This window comes from Panthera onca, chromosome D4 (genome assembly GCF_046562875.1).
Source record: "Panthera onca isolate mPanOnc1 chromosome D4, mPanOnc1 haplotype 2, whole genome shotgun sequence".
In the NCBI taxonomy this organism is placed as follows: Eukaryota; Metazoa; Chordata; class Mammalia; order Carnivora; family Felidae; genus Panthera; species Panthera onca.
In genome coordinates this window covers 13034948-13057451 of record NC_138351.1, presented here as the reverse complement: position 1 = coordinate 13057451, position 22504 = coordinate 13034948, and the positions used below count along the sequence as shown (strand labels likewise).

General features: G+C 44.5%; 1 protein-coding gene and 1 long non-coding RNA gene across 9 annotated transcripts in view; one reads left to right on the top strand and one right to left on the bottom strand.

Moving 5' to 3' along the window:
- Positions 1-226: 226 nt before the first annotated feature.
- On the bottom strand, positions 227-7169 carry LOC132663643 (uncharacterized). The gene is made up of 3 exons (XR_013551480.2): positions 6505-7169; positions 5865-5937; positions 227-4052 (listed from the first exon to the last, which is right to left on the bottom strand). It is a non-coding gene; the product is annotated as an uncharacterized LOC132663643 (long non-coding RNA).
- Positions 7170-7286: 117 nt separating this feature from the next.
- APBA1 (amyloid beta precursor protein binding family A member 1) overlaps positions 7287-22504 on the top strand; it is a 208543-nt gene continuing 193325 nt past the window's right edge. For 5 of the 8 annotated variants that reach the window (XR_013551478.2, XM_060610103.3, XM_060610101.3 and 2 more), the window contains exon 1: positions 7306-7502. The gene's annotated coding sequence lies outside the window, so the exon portion shown is untranslated. Of the gene's footprint in view, positions 7503-7887; positions 8030-22504 lie in introns of those variants that run through there. The other 3 variants (XM_060610097.3, XM_081790874.1, XM_060610098.3) reach the window with 3 other exon arrangements.

Genomic DNA, 22504 nt, shown 5'->3' with positions numbered 1-22504 from the left:
CTAGAAGCATCTCCAAGTTACATTTAATAAAACGATAGGAGTTTGAGGTAGAAGGCAGAAGAAGGGTAAGGGAGCCTGGGGTATAAAATAAAAGAAGAAAGTGTCTTTTTTTTTTAAGTTTATGCTAACTAATGTCTCTTTTTTAATATATTTTTTAATTTTTTAAAAAATTATTTAAATGCTTATTTATTTTTGAGAGACAGAGCATGGGGAGGGGCAGAGAGAGAGGGAGACACAGAATCCCAAGCAGGCTCCAGGCTCTGAGCTGTCAGCACAGAGCCTGACGCGGGGCTCGAACTAATGAACCACGAGATCATGACCTGAGTGGAAGTTGGACACTTACCGATTGAGCCACCCAGGTGCCCTGATGTCCCCTTTTTAAAATCAGTTTTCTTTTTGATAGAAAAAGTCAAAGACCCTATGTCCTTTCTTTTCAGTTTTCCAGGGTTTATCCATTAGGGAGATGGTCTCTATTATTTTTTCTGGAAGCAAATGCATTTGTCTGCCCTTAGTGCTTTAAATAAAGTATATATGTTTCTCAACCAGGAGATGCTTGAAGCCTTTTGGTTAAATGGAAGCCATCAAATCTAGGTGGCCATAAGATTTTTTACAATTAGGAAACAAAATTTCTTTTAAGGAAAGAAAACTGCTCGTTTAACTACAGACCTGAATCCTAGAAGATAGAGAACTTAGTTTCCTGAATACACGGTATTTAGCAAAACAAACAATGATGGCAACAAAAGTGAAAATACAGTTTGGCCATGTCTTGCTTTGTACACCTTTTATCATGCCCAGTGGAATTCGCTAAAATTATTTGTCCATAGGTCTGCCTGTCTTTCTTAATGTAGAAAAGTCCTCAAGGATAGAGAGCTTGTGATATGTGGCTTGGTCTTTCAAATGCCTACCACAGTGGCTAACATATATTAGAAGCTTAATGAAGCTTATTGGATGAAGATGTAAATATTAACTGGCTGGGGCACCTGGGTGGCTTCATAGGATCGAGCCCCATGTTGGGCTCTGCACTGAGAGCTCAGAGCCTGCTTGGGATTCTCTCTCTCTGCCCTTCCCCTGTCCATGCTCTCCCCCCACCTCAAAAATAAACATTTATGAACAAACAAATAAATAAATATCGAGTGGCTTTTCAATAGTATCACCAACTGGAAATTGTCAATATGTCTGTGACTATTAATTATATTGTTACCGTTCATCCTAAAAACTGATACTCTGCAACCATACAGCGAAAGCTCCCAAGACGTAGTGCTTAAACTAAATAGAATTTCACAGGATCCCATCTCTGAAGGGCATGTATTTGTGTGTGTGTGTGTGGGTGACAGGCAGAGAGATTATCTCCTTTGGCTGGCAAAGTCTGATAAAATTGCTTACACTGATTTTATTTCCTATTAAAGCCCTACCTGGGCTCATTATTTTTGAGTCAATAGAGATATCTGTAACTTTTTTTTTCAGAAGCTATTGAATGCTTACAAAAATAGTAACAAAGGAAAAAGAAACTATTTTAAAGGCAAATCACTTCGATAATCTTGAACAACCCAACTGGAGTAATTGGAAGGACAGTTAATAAATGCCTCATCAGCTAACAAATATGATAGGTACCCTACTATATACCAGGTGCTTGGTGGAGGGGACGCAAAGGTAATAACAGAACTGACGTTTACATCTAATCACTAATCTTGAAAGGCTCGTGAACTAGTTGGGGAGGTAATACAATATACCTGAAACAAAACACCAATAAGAAAATAGGAACAGAGCAGTGATTTTAAATCATGTTTCCACAGGTCAGTGCTATTCTAGAAACAGAAGTGAGGTATCTCCTGCCAAAAATGAATAATGGTAGCCTATTTCTTGGTTTATGAATTGGTAAAAGAAAAAAAATGGTTATTAGAATTATATCAATTTTGTATTTTTATCCTATCCATCTTACTTAAACTTTGGTGTTACTACCACGTAGCTATTAATAAGATGGCAAAGAGATATAAATCTGTAGCAAACACATACGGAGAGAAAAAGAATTCTGAAATTGCCGAGGACTTAATCTCATAGTTTCTTATTTTTAAGGAAATATACTCCTGGTTGTAATATTGTATTTTTTATAGAACAGTCATATTTTCTTCTGGTAAAAGTGTTCCCAGTTTGTGGGATGAATTAAATATATCAATATTTTATGGTGCTCATACCTGATGACCATAATATTCAGGTATTTTTCTACTGAAATAAGTTGGGAAACAGATGTCAAACAGAACGAGCAAACAATTTCTTCAATTTTTGTCTATTTATATCCTGACATTGCAGAGAGGCTATAGGCTGTTAATGCTACAAACACATTTTCAGATAATAAGGTACACCAATGAGAGCAACAGAGCCTGAAAATGTTTTCCTGAAGTATGTGGTATCTCAAATAAACTTGGAAGGATACATCAAATCTGGAAAAAAATGCTTTTGAAATGCAAAGAGAGGCAATAGTTATTTTTATGGCATCTGGTGGTGACATTAATTTTACAGCCACATTTTAAATAATATTATTCACATTGTTCGGCTCATTGTACATTATAGAAATTTTTTAAACTACTAAAGCATCAAAAGAGGAAAATAACCATACTAGTCCAGTGGACTAGTACTAACATTTTGATGTACTTGATTTTCTGTGCCACTTTTTAACAGTTGTAATTAACTGACAACACAATTTTGTATCCAGAGTTTTTCAGTTAAGATGAAAACTTAAACTTTTTCTCACATTATTAAAAAAAAAAAATCTGTCTGGAGTGCGTGGGTGAGTCAGTTGGTTAAGAGACCAACTTTGGCTCAGGTCATGATCTCATGGTTCGTGGGTTCGCGCCGCACATCAGACTCTGTGCTGACAGCTCAGAGCCTAGAGCCTGCTTCAGATTCTGTGTCTCTCTCTTTCTGCTCCTCTCCTGCTTGCACTCATTTCTCTCTCTCTCAAAAATAAATAAAACATTAAAAAAATTTTAATAAAAAAATAAGATAAATCTGTGGATGTGGTATCTTTAACAGATGCATAATTTAACACCGTAAAGATATATCAATTTATGTACTATTCCCTTATTCTGTATATTTAGGTTAAAGTGTTTCATCCTTCACTATTATAAGCCTGAAATGAACAGAGTAGTCGATGTCTTTGTTTGCCTCTGTCCATTTCCTGCTCTTTGTGGTACGTAGGTCTTGCTCTGTCCTCCATCAGCCATGCGGTTTGAGGAGGACTGACCCAGCTTCAGGAGTGGGAGCCCGGCCGTTATTGGCTATGGAGGTTGGTTCAGGGAGAGGCATATAATCATTTAAAAAAGATAGTATGTTAGAGTGCCTGGGTGGCTCCATTGGTTAGGTGTCTGTCTGACTGTTGGTCAGATAAATAAATAAACTTAACAAAAAAAAATTTTTTTAAATACATTCCCATGACACTCTTCACTCAGAAAGATCATTCAGAAACTTCTGAGGCAGAATTACTATTTGTGGCACCAGAGTGTCTCCCAATCTATCACATAAACATAGCCATAGCACAAAAGTCTCGTTTAAATCATTCAAGGTCACAGTGAATATGATTCAAGAAAAATAAAGAGGGGGCCTGACCTGTTTGGCAAACAGAAAGGAAAGGAAGGGGACCTATAAAAGCAAATGTATTAAAGTTTAGGACATCTACATTTCACAATTGTAATTTAGTTCCTAATTTAGTTCATTCATTTAAAATTCTGTGACAAAAGTACTATTCTGTGGATTAGAAAGCTTTCTGAATTACCAAATGTTAGCAGAACTAAAATCATCAACAACAACCCTCTTTACCCGAAGGGTGTTGAATGTCTGTTCTACACATACCCTTCTGGTCCTCAGACTGAGGAGCTCAGGGACTGAGAAGGAAGGGAATCAGTAAGGAACTTGAAATCAAGGAAGAGTATCTACTGCTACCAGAAGAGACATGTCTAGTTTTGGCTGTCCAGAGTCATATCAAAGGCTGAAAGACGTGGTCACACTGTTGTGAAGTCTGAATGAATTTAGTGAATCCTGGAATCTTCAGGTCACTGCTGACAAAAAGAAACCTAAATGAGTAAAAGTTCATGGATCCCTTCCCTCTTTTCAAGCGACAAATAGTGCTTGTTATGTACAGGGCAGGCTGATGGAGCTTGGGAGCTCGGAGATCACACTAAAGGAAATTATCTATGAGCCAGTGGGAGACAAATTTGTCTAATACAAGGCTCTAAGCTAGTATACGCAGAGACTTCTGATCCACATGCAGTGCTGGGCAGGCTTTAATTTAAAACCCATTCTGGGGCGCCTGGGTGGCTCAGTCCATTAAGCATCCCTCTTGGTTTCAACGCAGGTCATGATCTCACAGTTCGTGGGTTCGAGCCCCGCATACAGCTCTGTCTGATGCACATAGCCTGCTTGAGAGTCTGTCTCCCTCTCTCTCTGCCCCTCCCTTGCTCTCTCTCTCTCTCAAAAAAAAAAAGTAATAATAATAATAAATAAATAAACATTAAAAAATTTAAAACCCAGTCCCTTGGCTATAGTATAGTTACCAGCTACAATGGCTGGCAGGTTGCCAATGTTTTATATACTGCCTTCTGAAACAATGAATAGCAGTTCTGACCCTCATTAAAAGTAGATGGATACAAATATTTTAAGTGCCTTCTAAAAATATGTATAATATATTAGGAGAATACAGGAAAACTTGAGATAGAAGAACAAGACCAAAGGAAGAGCTAAGACATAGATATGACTGCCCTGTGGATCCGCTCATTTCCTGCAATGACCCGCAAACTTGGCTTTGAGTTTTCTGCCAGCCAAGACACAAAGAGTAACATGAGCACTTGAGATGAGGATTTGCACTGTCCATTAGGAACAGGCATTATTGTGTTATTCATGGGAGGATGGGGCAGGAGGAAGGAGTTTTCCAGATATTAATATTTGGTAACTAATTAGTTATGAAGGTCTCTAAGCTGCCATTATAACCATTATTACTTTCATTCATATAGCACTTAAAGCTCTGCAGGGTAATTTACACACTTTCTTTAGTTTGCACAAAAATCTGTGATGCAAGATTTGAGAGGATGGTGTTATTAAAGCAATAATGTATCTCTCACTCATGCATCAAGGAGCTTTGCCTCACTGGGAACACAATGAAAAGGAGAAAATAAGTAGAAAGATCTCTGAGATACCAAACCAAATAGCACCAAGGGTATGCATAGAAAAGAGCTCCTCACTCAGAACCTATATCCCCTTACTTAACCTGAAATTCTAATAAGGTTAGCAAACTTCCTTCCTAAAACCACAGCAGATTAAAAGTTAACAGAACAGGGGCTGTTACAGAGAGGCACTCTGAAAGGACCCCCAAAAGCAGTGTGGTGTAGAAACTGAAAACCCTAAAAACACTCACCAAGTAGCATGGGCAAGGATGTGTCAAGGGGTCAGAGTTTCTCTCGCCTGGACCCTGACCCTCCATGAATCAGTTGTTCACATAGGAAATGACATGAGATCATGATCACCTGCCCCCAACTCTTACAGCCTTTCAGAGACCTTCCATGGCTAATAAGATAAAATCCTTATTTAAAATGGCCCACAAGGTCTGGCAAGTTCTGGCTTCTGCCGCCTGCCTCTCTGGCCAGTCTCACATTCCCTCTCACTTCTACCCTACCTGCGTGGACTGCTGTTGCACAATATCTTCTCTCTACCTTGGAAGTGTTTCACGGCCGCCTCTCCTGGGCAATCCCAAAGGTCATTTCCTTGGGAAGCTTTACCGAATCCTGGAGTCTAGATTAGGTTTCCCTGTGAACCCTCAGCCCCTTGGCATTTGAGAGTTGATCCCAGTTGCATTTGTTAGTCTGATTGTTTGATACCTGTTTGCTCCGGGGGCTGTGAGTTCTGGGAGGACGACGGCCAGGTCTGGAACACATGCAGAATAAATATTTACTGAAAAAGAAAAATGGTATGTAATGTCAAAGGACAAGCATGATACATCTCCCTGGTAAGTATTTCAATTTTACTACAAGATCTTTTCAGGAAGGGAGAATCTATTATTTTCTTTATTAAAGAAAAAATCTGAACAATCCTTTATGGAGTAAAATGCAAAACTCATATGAATTTTAAAGCTAAAACAAGATCCCAGGAATGCTTCAGCCTCTGCCCTCCCCCACCCCCCACGCTTCTGAAGGCATTGTGCTTAATATGGAAACACGGTTTGGTAAAAGATCCATTTCCCCAGGCATCTGGATAACCAAGGCTCACATGCAAATATAACTTATTATTACTGAGAAATCTGTCCCGAAGAGGGGGAGTGACTTGGCACGTGTTACACGGCCAATTACAGGTGAGGCTGACGCCAGGACCCAGGTCTCCGGGGGCCTGTCCTGCCCACTGCTTTTCATTAACACACAGCACCTGCCACCTGCTCCCTACTGCAAAGGTCCCCTCCCTCCCGGCCACATCTGGGGCTGATGCCCTAAGCCAGCCTCAAATACATTTCAAGTTCCGACCAACCAGAATTGAGAAGCGGGGGGGAGGGGGTGGAAACCCAGGCGGTCCGTTCCCGGCATCATAAGCTGGAGGCTTTTCGCCTGGCCCTCAGGACTGGGCAGTTTCCCTCGAGGGCTGCAAACGCGGCCAAGCTTCGCTCGGGCCCAAACCCGAGGGGCTCTCCCCCTAGCGGCGCAAACGCAGGACTGCAGCGCGTGCCGGAGCCACCGTCAGGCTGCTCTTCTGAGAAGTGCAGGCGGTATTCACGGGGCTGGGAAGCGGGGAAGCGGGAAAGCTCGGGAGTAACTAACGAAAGACAACACCCCGCAGGAGCCGACGCGGCTGCCCGGCTTCGCGGTCCTGCGCGCAGAGGTTGGCCTCAGCTGCCGCTTGAGGAAACCGAGACCCCCTCGGGCTTCCGCCGGGGAGGGCGGAGGTCCCCGGCCGGCACCTCCGGGATGCGGCCGCATTTCCCGCTCCGTGCGCCCGGCCCGCGCACGCCGGGGCTCGCCGGCTGGGCCAGGGCGCTAGCGGCGGCGGCGGCAGGCACGCGCGCCGCGCACGCCCACCCACGCCGGGGCTGGCGCGCTGGGGCGGGCGGCCGCTGGGGGACGCCGCCTCGCCGCCTCGCCGCCTCGCCGCCTCGGGCTCGCGCCGCGCGCGTGCGCGCGGGTGGGCGTGGGTGGCAGGGGCGCTACTAGCGCCGGCGTGCGCGCGCGCGCTCCCCCGGGCGCCCTCCCGCGCAGGCCGGCCCGGCTCGGCCCCGGCGCGCGTCACGAGGGGCGGGCGGGCGGGCGGGCAGAAGGGGGTGGGGCCGCGGACCGGAGGGGCCCGAGCGGCGGCTGCCGAGCCCTAGCCGGAGCTGGGCGAGGGCGGCTGCGGTCCCGGCGGCGGCGGCGGGAGAAGATGGTGGCGCTGGAGGTAGGAGCGGCTGGAGCAGAGCTTTATTCCCGGGCTTGGCACCGGCGCTGTCATTAGCGCCGCCTGCTCCCGCGGGCCCGCGAACCCAGCTGTCAGGCAAGGTACCGCCGCCAGGGAGGGGTGGGTGAGTTGGGGGGGGGGGGGTTGCCCGGCGCCGATGCTGCCCCCGACGGAGCCCCGGTCCTCGCCGAAGGGTGCCCCCGGGCGCGAGAGGGGCTGCATGGAACAATAGTGCGGATGAGCGGGGACAGCCGGCGACATCCAGGGGGCAATGCCTTTAGCCATGGAGCCAACGGGGCGGGGGAAGGGGGCGCCGAAGGCAGGGACGCCTGGTGTCCGGTGCGCGCTGAGATGCGGGGTTTTGGGGGCAGCGGGCGTGCCTGATGACAGTCAAGGCAGGAGAGAGAGAGAGAGAGAGAGAGAGAGAGAGAGAGAGTGTGTGTGTGTGTGTGTAAAAGGTACAGCCAAGGGGATGGGGGTGGCGGACCGAAGGTGTTGGAGAATGACATTTCCAGGAATCCCCGCTAGGATCCCTCATCCCTCGGCCGCGACTCTCCCGGAGAGTGTGGTGATGGCAACGATGAAGGCAGGATGCACTTGGTCTGTGAGTGTGGAGAGAGGCGCTGGGGTAGGTGCGGATTTGTAAAATCCCATGTGTGTGAGTGTGTGTGTGTGTGTACTCGTGTGATTGCATCCGCGCTCCCCTAACTGCGCTCCAAACCCAGAGATCTGCCGGTGCCCTGACTCGCTGTCACCCGCTGACTGTGGGACAGTGTTTGTTATCTTGACCCTGCAATTCTGAGTACAGTCTGTGTTCTGCTCGTGTGTGTGTGCATGGGCGGCGTGCAGGGATTCTCACTTCCCCTTTCTCTGGCTTCTGGACTTGAGGATGTGGAAGTGTGCATGTGGGCTTAGGGCGCATGGCAGGCAGGGAAATAGGATAATGGTACCCCTTCTGGGCTTGCTAGCCTTCTGGGGTTTGGAAGGGAGCTTCTATCCGGTGATACTTCTCTTCTCGGCCCCTGTTCTGTAAGGGTCTCAGATGCCCTGACTCTGCAGTTTCTATTGTTTATCTCTTGTCTGACCTGAAGGAGAAGGGTCTTTAATGGCCACATTCATCTCTCCGTCCCCACAACTTTGAATGTCAACTAGACCTTCTCCTTTCACATTTCAGCACTGGAAACCTTAAGGCTGGAGAACCGGTGATCTTTATGTTGGTTCTTGTAGAATGAACTCTGGAGGTGTGAATAGAAAGATGGGGTCAGGGGAGTGTTTGAAAAGAAGAAAAAGATCATACTGAGAAATGTTTGGTACCCCCCTTGGTCAGCGTCACACAGGCAGGGCGTTTTCCTCAGGAAAAGGGACACTTTATTTCTATGGCTGGTGTCATCCACTCTTCCAGCTTTCACAATGGCTCGGTGGTGCCGTATGTCATTCACGAACTGAAATCTCCTAAGACCCATGATAACGGGGTCCTGGGTTGGTGAGGTCTGCTTTCCTAGCCAAGGTAGCCTGCTAATAGAGAATTTGAAAAATGTCACGCTGGCAATAAGTCACCCAGTGGGAGCCAGGATGCAGAATTGCATCCAGAGTGTATAGCTCTTTAATTGTCTCTGCGTGATAAAGATAGGCTTATGTGGGCTTGGGTGGAGATAGGGAGATAGCATATTCATATGTGTGTCCACTGCAGTTTGACTCCCAGTGCCTGTATTTCTCCTGCGGTATTTGTAGGAATTAATGCACCTCTACACTTAATATCTTGAGACTTCTTTATAAAATGTTGTGTGACTAGATTAGCCTGCTGAGAACATATTTAAATCACAACACCTTAAATTCTACTGCATTGCTGTCAGAATCCAAACTGTCTGCCCCAGTCCTCTTTGAAAAGCCTCTAGCAGGCATGGCCATCCAAGTAAATATATAACACGTTGGCATCAGAGGGTTCTTTCTCTTTTTTCCTTTTTAAAAAATTTTTGTTTTGGCAAAGGTTGCATGATATTGTTGTTACATCAAAAATAATAAAACTAATGCTGTGCTCATAAGGTTTTTCTTCCTGTTTATCTTCTCTTAATTAACGATGATATATAGACCAGGTGCTCTTGAAGCTGTGGACATTACATTTCCCCATGTCCTTCAGTCAAGCCTTCTAAAATTTTAATGTGAGGTTGTTGGATCTCCTCCAAGATTTAAGGATAGATTTATAAAAATGAATTTTGAATCTTAGTTCTTTACTCCATGTCAGTTCTGCCAATGTCTTTCTGAGAAAAGTACTTATGGAATTTAAAAAGCATTCGAAGAGGTTGTGTGTGTGTATATGTGCGTGTGTGTTTTTAAGTTGTCTTTATATTTTCAAGTAAAATCCAGAGATGTAAATGTCTTACAAGAAAGTTTAAGGATGTTAGAAATTGACAAGGTAAATACACTGTTCAGAAGAAGAAGAATTATACAACAACACAATTGATGACTCAGGCAGGAATTAGTGATTTCCTTTCTAATATAAATGTGATAATTAAAAAAAAATACAGTGGCTGGCTTTTCCAAAGACTGGACTGGTAAGGTTAATGATACAGCTTGAATCCTATAATTCAGTCTGCTAAACAGCCTTACCTTTTGCTGTAGCCCCCAGCAAGCTGTTTGTTCTGCACGGATACATTTTCTTCACTTAAAGTACCATTAATGCTTTTCTTTTCCATTATTGGGTCTCTTAAAGAAGTTAGTTTTTCAGAAAACTTGGAAGTAAAAGGCATTTGAAAATTGGCCTGTGGGGCCAAAAGAAATAAACTATGGTACCGTGGGGAGATGGGGCTTGTGTCCTACCAGGAAAAAGTAACTGTTACTAAAATGGAGAGAATTTCAAGGACTAGAGGCCAAAGTTAACCCTTTGGGTTACAGTCATTAACTTACAAATATTTCTTAACTGCCTACTTGATCTCAGGCTGTTTGTACCTTTGAATAGAGTTTGGGGGATGTCCAGAGCAGCACAGATGTGAAGAATAGGGAGACTTAGCTCCTGCCCAGAGGAAATTCATGGCCTGGAAGGAGAGACAGGGCATGCACATAACTGACTACTATAAAAATGGGGCAAAAGTGAGGTACCTGGGTGGCCCAGTCGGTTAAGTGTCTGCCTTTTGGTTTCGTCTCAGGTCACGATCTCACAGTTTCGTGAGTTTGAACCCCATTTCGGGCTTTGCACTGGCAGCACAGAGCCTGCTTGGGATTCTCTTTCTCTCCCTCTCTCTCTGCCCCTCTGCCACTTGCACGATCTCTGTCTCTCTCAAAATCAATAAACACTGACTTAAAAAAAATGGGCAAAATGGCTACATTACCCAAAAAGCCGCATTCCTCCCATGCTGTGGGTGTTCGCAAGGTATAACAATGACTTCCAGTGGAAGAATTAGTGAATGTTACATGGAAGAGATCACATTTGAGCTGCGATTTATACAGGCGGTGTCTGGGCTGGCAGGGAAGGAAGGGCATGTATGAGGAGGAGTGAGTAGCAGAGACTTGGTGACAGAAAAGTGTGTGTTTGCCCAAAGAATCGTGTGTTTTGGCTGAAGTGCAGGGAATGCCAAGGGATGTAATGAGAGAGAAGGTGAGAAAGAGAGGCTTTCAAGGTTGTGGAGCAACCTGTGTGTGGATTTCAGTCAGTAAGTACCAGGGAGCCATGGGAGGCTTCTGAGAGAGAGGGTCAACAGGGTCAGAACTGTGCTTTAGGGCAACAACCTTGTAGCAATGTGCTGGACATAATGCAATGAGAAAAGACTGGTTGCAGGGAGACCAGATAGAGTCCTTTGTCAAATTAGGGGTAAGAGGAAATGAGGCAGTGGGAAGAAGAAGAGAAGGGCTCCAGGTGGGGTGTGGGAATAATCTAAATACTGACAAGGGAAGTCAAAAGTCATCATTGAGCTCAGCTGAGACAGTGATGGGGCTGTTGTCAGAGAGGAGGTTCAGAGGAGGGTGAGGAAGAGGAGAAAAAAGAGCTTTCATTTTGGCCATGACAGATTTGTCCAAATGAAGGGACTAGAATACAGGTGTAGGTGTCTCAGAGAGAAGTCAAAGCTACAAAGAGAGATTTGTGAGGCCTGTAACTTAGGAGTGATTTTGATGTCTCAGGAATGGCCTGGGAAGAAAATGGAGCAAAACAAAGGGTAAGGGTAGGACCCTTGGGGGATGTCTGTATGTTGAGGGGTGGGGGGAAGAGAAAGAAGAGAATGGGAGCAATATTAAACAAGGGACAGCTGGAGCAACATGGTGGAAGTCACATGGTGTCACAGAAGCTGGAAAGGTGAGGGAGCCATCACCATTCCTACATCATTCATACAGCGCACCCCGTAGGGCCAAGGGCACAACAAAGGAAAAGCCAATGGATTTGACTCTTCACTTTCCTCAATTATCTCTGAGGCAGGTGGAAGTGGGGGTTAGAGTCAGGGGTGTGGTGCATGTGGAAAGCCGTGAAGACAGACTTACTTTGAAAGAAGTTGGGTGGTGAGAGGGAAGGGGAGTTTGATGCATCAGAGAAATGACATACTATAGAGAAAGTAATGTGTTTCTCGTAAGAAGGCACGGGCCTACCTTCTCGTCAGACAAAAAAGAATCCGTAGGAAAGAAGAGACATTGAAAATCTAAGAGAGACTCTTAACTAATGGAATGGAATCTTCAGGAAGGTGGGGGGATCCTGAAGGAGGGCAGAGGAAGGACTCTTGAGACAGAAGCATGGGAGCTTTGAGGTGGAAAGAGAATAATTTGGCCACAGTCTCCTAAATAAAGTCAGAGGTGGGCAGGTTGAGACCATGGGCAAAATGACAACTTGAAATATGCCTTGTGGAAATGTAGCAGTGAGTCAGTTAGGGGCGAGTAAAAGATTTCCCCCCAACTATGCGGACCACTGCACGGGGGGAGTGTGAACTTAGCCAATTAGCCCTATGTAAGCAGAGTTGGACAACTACTTATGTGATTTTTGTAATTGTGGGCATTTAATGTTGTTAAATACAGTGTTAAATCCCGTTTCCCTTAAACTCAATGAAGAGTGAAAAATGGCTACCTGTAAAATTAGCTAATTAAAAAAAATACTCCACCCGAAGTATTTCCTGTGACTATTCTCCCTGAGGGATTGCTGACTTAAATCAATAAAACATATAGTAAAAGAATGGGGGGGGGGGAAACGCAAGTGTTTTCAAAAAGATGGGCTTTCTCTATCTGTAACAGCAGGATATAGCTTTACCGGGGAGCGTGAAGTCGATTTTTCAAAAGGAAAATCAAATATAGCACCTCACTCAACACCATACTCATCATAAGCAGTCAATAAATATTTGTCACATGAATACATGAATAAATTTATTTTTTTAGTAAGCTAGGGATAGTATCTAAGATCTAAAATACTGGGATTTCTTTCTGATTTACACTGCAGACATTGAATGAGTTACATTCCATGGCCCATACAAGTTTATGATAGAATTAAAGAAGTTTTATTTATTCATACCTGCTACATATGTTGAAGCTTTATAAAAAATTTCGTTTCACAAAATAATTGTGTATCCTTTAGGCTTTTGAGTTTTGGGGCTGTCGTGATTCTGGATGAATTTATAGCACTTCATCTGTGGTTGAGTGATGATTGGGGCGTTCTAATGATGAAAGAATCTATTCATTTCTTCAACAAACATTCCTTGAACCCCTCCTCTAGACCAGACAACTATTCTAGATTCAAGGGGTACAGTGAGGGGGAAAAGTTGCTGCTATCGCTGACCTTTTAGTGGGGGGGAGATTAAAAAATAAATAAGCTAATATATATAATATGTCAGGGGATGGTAAGTGCCATAAAGAATAAAGTAGGGAAGACACTAGAGCGTGACGATGTTGAGGGTGCTGTTATTTTATAGAGAGTGTTAAGGGAAGGCCCTGAGCAGAGAGTTTAATGAGTAGAGGAATGAGCCATACAGCTATTAGGGGGAAGGACCTTGTAAGCAGAGAGCATGTCAGGAGCTAAAGGCTTAAGCCAGACATGCTTGGCATGATCAAGAAACAGCAGGGAGGCCTCATGGGTTTCCTTGCTTCACCAGGCTTTGTCATATCATACCTCATAGGTGGAGCAGTCGCTTGGGGATCCTTAAGGGACTTGTAAGGCAATGCGTTGCTTTGCCTTTCAGTCAGTCTCCCATAAGGCTGTACCAGCAGGTGCCATGTTTGGGCTGACCTGTGTGTGAGTCAGTGCTGGGTTTATCAAAAGACGGGTTGGGGCACCTGGGTGGCTCAGTCGGTTGAGCGTCCGACTTCAGTGAGTCCCCATGTGAGTCCCCATGATCTCACAGCTCACTTCATGTGAGTCCCCATGATCTCACAGCTCGTGAGTTCGAGCCCTGCATTGGGCTCTGTGCTGATGGCTCGGAGCCTGAAGCTTGCTTCGGAGCCTTTGTCTCCCTCTCTCTCTGCCCCTAACCCACTCGCATTCTGTCTCTGTCTCTCTCAACGATAAATAAACATTTAAAAATTTTAAAAAAAGATGGGTGTCCTTGAGCTAACATTGAAGCTGGAAAACTTGACAACTGGCTCCATCTGGGTAGTGATGACGCTCTAGTCAGCTCCAGGTTGTCCCTCTCCTGGAACTGCCACATGGCTCTTCCACAGTCTGAGTCCCTCTTCTGGTATAGGCTTGCTTTTCTTCCTTCCTCTTTCATGTCCCATTCTCAAGTCCTTGAGGCTGGAACCATGTTTTGTCCATCTGGGCATACCCTACAGCCCCCAGAAATACTCTCTGCATCAGTGAGGGATCATCAAGTACTTAGGGAAAGGAATAGATGAGACATTTCCAAAGATGTAAGTAATCCAGGTGGAAAGAATGAGGGTAAAGCTCATCCACCTTGACTTGTGCAGACAGCTGGTTTAGAGGACACAAAATCGCCACATGACACTGAAGTAGCTTATGCATGCGGGGCCTGAGACAGGGGCTTGGGTGCAGGTAGTTTTAGTGGGGAGGTGATCCCAAGAAGCATGAGTGAGAGAGTGGAGAAAATGAGACCGGGAAGAAAAGAAAGCCAGTGAGAGGTGGGCTGATGAGCAGATTACCATTGTGGGCAATGGAGGCTCGGTTCTGCTGGGATAGCATAGAATGCACTTTATCGTTGTCCAGCAAGTGGTGGGGAAACCAGGATGTTCATCCATCATGTGATACTAGATATGCTGAATCCCCAGCACTTTAGGAGTGCCAGTAATGGCCTGAGCAAGCCTGGGAGGCACCAGAGAAAGCCCTGGGGTGGATAAGCAGAAGGCAGAGCGGGCTGGAGGTGGGGATTTGTCAGTGTGCATGGGAAGTGTCCCGCAGAGCTGAGAAGGGGGCTGAGGAGACGTGAAGCAGGGCTTCATTCGGCATGGAACAGACAGAGCGTAAAGAATCTTGTAACAGATAAGAATCAGTCTGATAGCAGTTATTGGTGTTTTAATTTAGGGATTTTAATGCATTGCAATAGCTACCTGCAATCTGGTTCACTCACGTGGGGACCGCGAGGAGCCTCGGTTATGTGGGATGCAGGTCACCATATATGCCCACGTATAAGGTACCCTTGATGATAAGGTGGTCCCCAGTTGTCCCATGAGATGGTTTTTAAAAAGACTTTACATCAACTTGAAAAAAGCACATTTTAGGGATACAGATAAAGGGTGAAATGTATACTTGTATTCAATTTTTAACTTACTTATAGTTAAAATCGTATTGTGTAAAAATTAGCAATTTCAAAAATATGACATCCTTCTATTCTCACACTGTATGATATTATTTATTCCACTGTTTCACCGGCTCCTTTGACTTCAGAGTCTTTTTCGTCATTAGACCACATTTGATGTGTTAATTTCTAACTTGTTTGAAATATAGTAGTTCTTTTTTTTATTTTAATGTTTATTTATCTTAGAGAGAGACAGAGTGTGAGCAAGGTAGGGGCAGAGAGAGAGGGAGATACAGAATCTGAAGCAGGTTGCAGGCTCCGAGCTATCAGCACAGAGCCCCACGGGGCTCAGACTCACGAACCACGAGATCATGACCTGAGCCAAAGTCAGATACTTAACCGACGAAGCCACCCCGGCGCCCCAAACTATAGTACTTCCTAAAAGCTTGTATGATGCTGCCACTACAATCTATATCCCAAGCCCTGTGTGCCCATTTACATAAGAACAGTTGTTCCTATAGGTGTATATTCACAATCTCACAACCCAGCACGTCTGAATTATTTGGATAAGGACATCCAATATAGGAAGCTGTGAAGAAATATTTACTTAAATTGGTATTAAAAGTGTGGCCTCGGGGCGCCTGGGTGGCGCAGTCGGTTAAGCGTCCGACTTCAGCCAGGTCACGATCTCGCGGTCCGTGAGTTCGAGCCCCGCGTCAGGCTCTGGGCTGATGGCTCAGAGCCTGAAGCCTGCTTCCGATTCTGTGTCTCCCTCTCTCTCTGCCCCTCCCCCATTCATGCTCTGTCTCTCTCTGTCTCAAAAATAAATAAACATTAAAAAAAAAAATTAAAAAAAAAAAAAGTGTGGCCTCCTTCGTGCATGTATGCATGTATTCATTCATTCATTTATCCATCCTTTTCCAATCTTGTGACCTCCATACACATTCCTGTGTAATATCAATGGTGATCATTTCAGGCTCTCTTCCCCAGATTTTTTTTCAAGTAATCTGCCTACCCCTCCTTTTCATGAAATCTTCAGGCTTACTGGGAAAAATGTTTTTGACATGGTTTCTCCCTTTAAAATCATCTGTAGTCACAACCAGCATTAATGAATTGCTTGATTTCAGCTCTTGTTATCTTGGAGATAATGGGCTCTTTGCTTTCGGGTGTTCAGAAGAAAGTAATTGAGAGAATGCCTCATAACGTGGAGCTTTCTATGGAGTCAAACTAAATCTTTTTCCAAAATCTAATTTTTGGGTGGTAGTAATACCATCACTGTCCACTAAGTTTCCTCTCCAGCCCCTTTCTCTTCTGCTCCCTGGTAAATCAACTCGTGTAAAACATATAGTCCCCATTTATTTCATAAAGGAGTTGGTTAGTTATCATTCTGAATAACGTAATCATTCATGTTTCTGATTTCTAATACATCCTGTATCTTGAGATCAATTCTGTATTCATTGTCAGATACACCTTATTTTAAAGACCAGGTATACTTGACAAGTTATGCATACCTTTTCCTCCTGTCCATTGTAGTATGTTTTAAATGCAGAGGAAGAGTTTGACATTGAAAACGTTCCCACTCATCAGGAATAATTAGCCCTTAACATGACTGTTCAGTGAATTAGGATTCTTATACCGGACTTCCCTGAAGTGATCACACTCTTCTTCGGTGGCTTTAAAATTTTTTGGACCATGATCCCTACTGAGAATACAATTTACATCATAGCCTGGCAATACAGATGACTAAATGTAAACACACATGTACACACACACACACGCACACACTTATCACTGAAACACAGAGGTTTCACTCAACAGTGCTTGTCCTTTATTATGTATGGTACACTCTGATATTTTCTGTTTTGTTCTGTTCTAGTCCATATGGTTGACAACCCATTAAAATGATTTCAGCACTAATGGGTTCTGACATGTAGTTCAAAAAACACTGTTCTGTTGTATTACATCCATCAAAAAGAGTGCTTCTTTTTCTTATGGTGTGAAATGATTCTGTGTCAGAAGTTTAGGGTTTATTTCTTTCAGATCATCAGCATACCTAGACATCGGGCGGTGTGCACGTACAATGTCACAGTAGTCCTAAGAGGAAACTTTATCTTTCAGTCAATGTCTTATTTCTGAAAGAAGAAATTATTAGTGTGGAAAATGGAAAGAAGAATCAAATCTTAGTGGCTTTCCTGGGCTGTGCACACCACGCCTAGGCGCTGGGCCCTGACCTCACCGTTGGACTGATTACTCACTGGCCTGCCTAATCTCTCCTTACAATTCTTTCCTCCCCTTCTGCCTTCCTGCCTCTTTCCCAAGCTGTGGCCACCAAGCCCCGGGAGTTCAATTACTTAATTCTCAATTGCAACCTAATATATTTCTTCCCTGATGTGAAAATAGTTTTTACACCCAATTCTCTTCCAAATAACTTGAAAGTACACGAATTTTTTTCCCCCTGAGCTAATGCCTAGGGGAATTTTGTCCTAAAGGAGCTAGAAACTGTTCCACAGATGGAATGTTTCCATAGTGTTAGGGAGCATGAACGTCTAACCTGATCTTTTATGTTCAGGTATGAATTCATCCTTTATGGCTCTCTAGTTATCTAATATAAGTACATATTAATTACTGCTTTATTTATTTGTTTTTTAATGTTTATTTTTGGGAGAGAGAGAGAGCAGGAGAGGGGCAGAGAGAGAGGGAGACACAGAGTCTGGCAGGCTCCAGACTCTGAGCTGTCGCGGGGCTCGAACTCATGAGCCGTGAGATCATGACCTGAGCTGAAGTCGGATGTTTAACCAACTGAGCCACCCAGGCACCCCTGTCAATCCCTGTTGTAAAGTGCCCAGCACCCAGGGGCACCTGGGTGGCTCAGTCGGTTAAGAATCCGACTTCAGCTCAAGACATGATCTCACGGTTTGTGAGTTCGAGCCCCACATTGGGCTCTGTGCTGACGGCTCGGAGCCTGGAGCCTGCTTCCGATTCTGTCTACATCTCTCTCTGCCCCTTCCCCGCTCATGCTCTGTGTCTCTCTCAAATATAAACAAAGCGTTAAAAAAAATAAATGCTCAGCACCTTCCCCAAGCAGTGAATGAAACAACAAGGTAACATCACAACTGCAAAGTGCCAGGCGTTGTGCTGAGTATATACACGGTTAACTCATTTGCTTCTCCTAATAGTCTCATTTACTCTTCAACTTCATCAGGACAGGATTTATGCAGCAGACAGGATTCTGAGGCTCCCGGGTGTTCTCTCAGTGACTACAAGACCGGATGAGGGCACTCACCCCAGGTCCAGGGACACGTACCGTCTCAGGCTGCTTTTGCACTACAACAGTGTGTAAACCAATGAGCAGGGCTGCATTCCAATAAAACTTTATTTATGGAGACTGAAATTTGAATTTCGTATCTCTTTAACATGTCACAAAATTTTGATTCCTTTCTTGATTTTTTTTTCCCCCAACCATCCAAAAATGTAAAATCATTCCCAACACCCAGGCAGGACATAAACAGGCAGTGGGCTTGTCCCCTGGAACTTAGTTTGCTGACTCGTGGGCCCAGACAGTTCCTGGTGCCAGTCTCCTTTGCCCTGGGGCCCTGAGGTAGCCCCTCACCCCACTCACCCAGCTGGCCTCCCTTCTTTATGATGCCCTTGTCCCACGTGTGTGTGTGTGTCTGTGTGTGTGTTGTCTTTCCAATCTCAGCACCATGGGGTGGAAAGGTTCAGACACTATCATATGATGCTGCCATCAATCAGCTGCCAATATTGAACAAGTCTCTAGATTGGGCCGAGCGAACCTCAGTTTCCCCAGCTGTAAAAGGGAGGATGACGAAATCTGCCTTTCCTACCTCTTATACAGAGCTCCTGGGAGGGTCAAATAAGATATAAAGGGCTATAGAAAAGTGAGGTAGACGTGTCACTTCCTTCTTAATGACCTTGGGCAGAAGTGACATCTCCCTCCTCTAACCAAGGGGTTGGCAAACATTTTCAGTGTAGGGCCAGACAGTAAATAGGTCCTGTGGGCCATACGGGTCTCTGTCACAGTTTTAGTGCAAAAGCATCCATAGACAATATGTAAACCAACGAATGTGGCTGTATTCCAATAAAACTTTATTCATGTTTGCCGAAATCTGAATTTTGTATCACTTTCACATGTCACAAAATTTTGATTCCTTTCTTCATTTTTTTTCAACCTTCTAAAAATGTAAAAGCTTCTCCCGTCTCCCAGGCAGGACAGAAACAGGCAGTGGGCCAGACTTGTCCCATGGAACTTAGCTCCCTGACTCCTGACATAAATGCTTACAACACGTTGTTCTGCTTGTTAGCAAGCAACCACAGTTCCCTTTGGACCACAGAAACGCGTGCCCACTTTCTTCCTTCTCTCTCCTGTCCTTCCAAAATGTACATCCGCCCACCTACATTTTTTTTTTTTCACCTCCTTTAGCACTGGGAAGGATAATAGCATATGGACAGCATGCACATACGTACACATATAGAGTATATGCGGAGTACATGTTTGTTGAATCAGTGGGGATGAGAAAATCTGTTGCTTTTCTGTGTATCTTATTTTTCCCATCTTTTTAAAGAAATCCCACCTATTCTCTAGCAAACTTTGGGGAATGACTGAGTCAACTTCTGTAATTAAATTTAAGGGCTTTAAACTTCATGCCTAGGAGTTTTCTCTCCCCCCCCCCCCACCCCCACCCCCGGCCCCTGTTATTAACCATAAAAGGAAAAGAATGTCAGGGAAGAAAGAAGGGGAAAACAAACAGTCAATACAAAATCAGCCTTTCAGCATCAAAAGGGCTTATTGGAGAATAACCAGAATGGCCAAACATTTAGCTTTAGTCCCTGGGGCTTTCTGTCACTACCCTGAGCTCTTGAGGCTGAAGGCTTCTGTGCCTCAGCTGTCAGAAGCCCTGCCTTTTGCTGCATGTTCTCAAAAATTTAACTCGGGGGTGGGGGTGGGGGGGCAGAACTCTGTGCCTTTGGCTATGAACAAAGAGAACCTGGTAGAATGTACTTTATTTTTTCGTCTGTGTTGCCCTATTGTGTATCAAGGAATCCTGCACATCTCTGAACAGCAAAGCCTTGAACACAGCTCCCAATTTCTTTCTTTCTTTTTTAAATGTTTATTCGTTTTTTGAGAGAGAGAGAAAGTGCAAATGGGGGAGGGGCAGAGAGAGAGGGAGTCACAGAATCCCAAGCAGGCTCCAGGCTCTGAGCTGTCAGCACAGAGCCTGACATGGGGCTCCAACCCATGAGCCGTGAGATCATGACCTGAGCTGAAGTCAGACGCTTCACCGACTGAGCCAGCCAAGCGCCTCCCGTTTTTTTTCTCGATAAGTATAGGCCTGAGAGTGGAATGATTAGGAAATGTGTACATTAAAATTTTTCCTCTCAAATGAGGTGGACAGAAACTGGATCGTGGAATTATGACAGCATGTTATACGAACAACACGTTCGCTAGTTTTCCAGATATTCTTTGATGAATATGTTGCTCTGTGCTCTATCATGAGGAAACTCTATGTGTGTGTGTTTAAGGGGTAAGAAGAAAGGAACAAGCTAGACAATTGGAACCAAAATTATTAATAGAATGTGCCCTTTAGTAAAATTTGTTAAGGAAAGGAGCAGTTTTAGGTCAGCTTTCAAATAAGCACTGTTTTAGTGTGCCCAAATATATTAATTTTCTGTAACCTGGGGAAAAGATCCACGGCTGGTGTGAAATAAATCATGATGTATGCTTTCAGCCTGGGACAGACCGTTACAACTCTGGTAGATGCTGTCTGGCCTCTAAGACAGAAGGTGAAGCTGGTGTTAGAAGTCACGTGAAGTATTTGAAGCTTGTCTGGGGAAGCAGATAGGCTGAGGGGCTCAGGGTTTCATTCCCTATTATGTCCGAGCTGCTCCGGGTGAGATACAACATACTACTTACTGGTAGTGCGAAGACCTTTTTCAAAATGACCCTTAGTGGGTGGAGGCAGAGGGGTGCAGCAAGGTGGTGGGGAGGTAATTACCCATCTGTCTCCAGTTTCTTGAGTAGAAGGAGGCTCCCCTTGATGAAGTCAAGAGACTCTTTATGAAGGCAGAGGATGACAGTTTGGTTCGTTATGTTATCTGCACAGCGAACCTTACCTTTTCTTGTTTCTAAGTGTGATTCCTCCCTGTCTTACCCACCTGCCCTTCTTTCTTTCTTCCACTTGGGCCATTACAGCGGGCTTGTGAACAAGTGGATGGCTCCCCCCCCCCCCCCCATGTGGGACGTGTCTAGCAAATGTCTGGTTATCATTGATTGTCCATCCATGTGCAGGCTGTGACACTGAAGCTGGTCAGAGGTCTGTACCAATTGGTAGGGTTTGTGGAGGTCTTAGGTTGGGCTCCCTTGAGCAGACGCTGAGAAGAAGGAATCTCCAAATGCCAGCGGGTGGCTTCCGGTCACATGTGTGTGGCATGTAGCAGAGGTCTGGGATCTAACTGTCTGTTACAGCGAATCTCCTGTCTCCAGAGTCTTCTCTACCTCCATCTTTTGCTAGGATACTACAATCCAGTCAATTCCAGAGAAATATGTTGAAATCTCTTGTTTGTGGATCTTCTTGCTTTCATTCTCTTTGTGGATTTATACCTCATCTATGCCTTTGTACTTATATAAGTGGGGTCCCGAGAGGAAAAGAATAAAAATATATGTGGTCACACTGCCACCTTTAAGCAGAAGCCACTCAAAACAAAAGCTAAAGTAGAATCTTTGAATGAAGTAAGGGCACACCCACACTTCAACATTTACAGAACTGCAACTTCTTGGAAATAGGCTGATCGTTAGGAATTAGCCAGTCTAAGTATTATCTAGCAAAGTGCTATATTAGCTAAAAGCCGTACTTATAATCTGTTATAGCCATTAGCTGGATGTGCGCCAGTCATTACTGCTGATATCTTTGGGCTCAGCTTGGGGATGTCTGTCTTCTGCAACGTTTTTTGGAAAGTAACCTAGACACAGGTCAGTAAACTGTTGATGTCAGCCTCAACCGTGCTTCCCGTGTTATCACATCAGAGTTCATCTTGGCAATTCAGTAGTTAACAGAAACCTAAGTAAATAACTTTGGCAGTCTCCAAAAACACCATCTTGTTCAGGGCATCTTGAATTAAAGCAACTGCTCTCTGTGTTTAACAGGTTTACTGACAGGCAGGGCTCAGTACCGTGGAGAGAGAGCAACCGTCTCTCCAGTTTTTCTTGCGTGACTCCTTCCTCTCCACCTAGCAGACCTATCATTTCTTTAGTGGAAGAAAATCTCAGGCAGGTCCCTTAGATCTCCCAATTACTCTTAAGTGGTGAAAAGTTAAATCCAGTCTATTAATCACATGATACAGTCCTGTGTGATAATTAAAATTCCAAACTCCTACCTGATTTTTGATTTTTAAAAGTTGCAGTATTACTTGAACAGAAGTGAAGAACAGAAATC